Source organism: Etheostoma spectabile, unplaced genomic scaffold (assembly GCF_008692095.1).
Source record: "Etheostoma spectabile isolate EspeVRDwgs_2016 unplaced genomic scaffold, UIUC_Espe_1.0 scaffold00003904, whole genome shotgun sequence".
Classification (NCBI taxonomy): Eukaryota; Metazoa; Chordata; class Actinopteri; order Perciformes; family Percidae; genus Etheostoma; species Etheostoma spectabile.
The window spans coordinates 1-2751 of NW_022603091.1; the positions used below are offsets into that span (position 1 = coordinate 1).

The 2751-nt window shown below is 40.3% G+C and overlaps 1 non-coding gene across 1 annotated transcript; it reads left to right on the forward strand.

Annotated features, from left to right (window-relative positions):
• Positions 1–2436: 2436 nt before the first annotated feature.
• Positions 2437–2550, forward strand: LOC116676872 (U5 spliceosomal RNA). Its single transcript, XR_004328842.1, has one exon. It is a non-coding gene; the product is annotated as a U5 spliceosomal RNA (small nuclear RNA).
• Positions 2551–2751: the final 201 nt, after the last annotated feature.

A 2751-nucleotide genomic window follows, 5' to 3' on the forward strand; every position in this document is an offset into this window, starting at 1 on the left:
TACATGTGATAACTATATATAAGTATAAATAAATGCTTTATATTGACATGATCAATTGTTAACATAGATATAATCCAATACAAAGGCATATTGCTATTGTGGCATTAGCCTATAAAGTTTGAGTGTTACTACACCCTAGCCAATAGAGTGTTTAGGCCCCTTCTCAGCCGTTCGCGCTACTGACTGAGACCGGAAGTGACTCCAGAAAAACTGAATCATCGTAGCAGCATATACTTATACATTTTAAGGCTAAATGTTAAGTTGTGTGAATGTTGACGTAAAGTAAATATTGTGAAACACTGGAGAGAGACTGAGGAAGGCAGGTTCAAGCTCATGAGCTGCTTTTTGAACTGGTCAGGTTTTTTGCTCAATTCAAAGTTGAGGGATCGCAGTCTGGTGGAGTCTAGACCGGCGGTGGAGAACAAACAGAGAAACCCAGCAGAGCGTAGAGAAACGGATGGCGAGCCAAGCCCACTTGATGTAGAGCCGGTTGTAGCCTGGAGGTTGCAACATAGAGTCTTTACAGCGGAGAAACTTGATCTATTACCCCTTTGGTCAAGGGGTCAGGTAGAACTGTGTGCACACTTCATTTCCTTGAAGGAGGACAAATATTTCTTTTTGCGCCTAAGGAAGTAAGAACAGTGTTTTAAGCAACCCGGGTCTAATTTATTTTGATTAAACTGGACTGAACATTTATTATTTTGATACTTTGTATTTTCTTTCTACTTTTTTTATATGGGATCCCACTTTTTCACTTTTCCTACTTACTTCATTGATGTATATATTGTTAATGTATTTTTGCTACTTACCCTGTTAGTTATTGCAATTAATACATACAGTTAAACTTCTCCTGTGATGTGTGTGTGTGTTATTTCACTGTGGTATTCAATCCTTTGGCTTCAGCAGAGCAAACATATAATCTTCTGATCTGGCCCAATTCCGAACATCTGGATAGCTGAAATATCTCTTATTGTCAGGTAATTTATTGGTTATTCTTATAATAGTGATCAGCCTTTGAGTAGCTGGTTACAATTAGATCTCTGTTATGGCACAAATAGGGAGCATATCAATCAATCAAGCTGCCCTCCACGAGGATCTACAGACACAGGCAGTGCACTATGATTTTCCCTTTGCCAGTTTCTGGGAACTCCTAGTAACCATTGAAAAGTTTATGTACATTTGTGCAAACGGAATAGCTCTGCTTTACAGGTTGTTGTGGCCGAGCGGTTACGGCGATGGACTAGAAATTCATTGGGGTCTCCCTGCGCAGGTTCAAATCTGGTTGACAACGAGAGGCATTCTTTACGAGTGGTAGCAAACTAATGACACATCACAGTATACAAACTCGCAGATGTGCCTTCATAAACAATATTGTGTATAGGTACTGGAAGCAACCAGTCTCCACCAATATATTTCTTATCAATCTGTGTTACAAGATTTGCAGTGAACGTTGTATTGTCCAGCAGAAAGACAACAGGTGTGTTACTTTTCGACTATGATTTATACCATAGCATTGCAAGCATTTTGCCCAGGTTTGATTTCAAGCCACCGCATATTTCAATTTCCTTGCGAGAGTAATCCCAAAAGGATTAATAAAGATAAGTCTGAGTCTATCTCAGAAAAAAGTCAAAAGAATTTCAAAATCTTCAGGGGATGTAGCTCAGTGGTAGAGCGCATGCTTTACATGTATGAGGACCTGGCATCTCCAGCAGGTATTATGGTAGAGTCTTTAAAAGAGCTGCAAAAGATATTACCTCCTGTGGTAATCTGGCTGGTAGACAGCACAACAAGCACTTTAAACATATATGTTTTACAGTTTCTTTACAGTATTTATTACCTGTAGTGTAGTATAGTACTGTATTATATTACACTGACAGGAGGTAGGAGCACTGTAGTTTCTTCTTTTATGGATGAAATAAACTTGATATGCCATTAAGCTTACTTTTCAGCAGGTGGAGACATTTCACTTTAGACACTTGCAGCAACAGATGCTTTGATATACTTGATGCTTGTACAAAGTATAGGAAGTAGCAGAGGATGGCTTCGATCCATCGACCTCTGTGGGTTAGGGCCCAGCATGCTTCCGCTGTGCCAACCCCTTCTCTGGTGTTCGAATGCAGGGGCTGGAAAATCTGTGATTGACATTTTGAGGAAGGTTGAGGGAACAGTTTACGGGTTTAAAGTTAAACATTTGGTAGACCTTGCAACTATCGTTTATGTGAGCTTCCTGATTTCTCACGCATTATTATTTACATTTAACACTTATGATTGGTTGGTGTTTTAAAAACAGGTTATTGTGAGTACAGATACAAACATCAGTAAGGAGTCTACCAAGTTGCCTCTTATCATTTTAGTTTGGACACCCAGTGAGGCTTACCACGATGGTTTGGACTGGGTCCACTAGGGTTTTCTGCTGCCTCGAGCAGATGGCTGTACTCACTCTGGTTTCTCTTTCTAACGCACAAGACTTCCGCCTTTTACTAAAGACTTCCTTGGAAGGGACGCCGATGAGTTGAAACTATTTTTGGTGGCTTCGCTGTTTGGCCGAGCCTTTGTATTTGCTTTTGCTTACCTTTGCTTTTACTCATCAGCTCTGTTTTTATCCCACCCAGAAAGAGATTTTAGACCCGGAACGAGCCATCTTTTATTTCCCGTGGAGGTCCAAGTGGGAACGAGTGCAAAGAAGAGTGATGAAGAAACCCAAAGGATAAGGAGGGTGAGGAGTTTGCTTTTAATCATAAATAGGGTGGA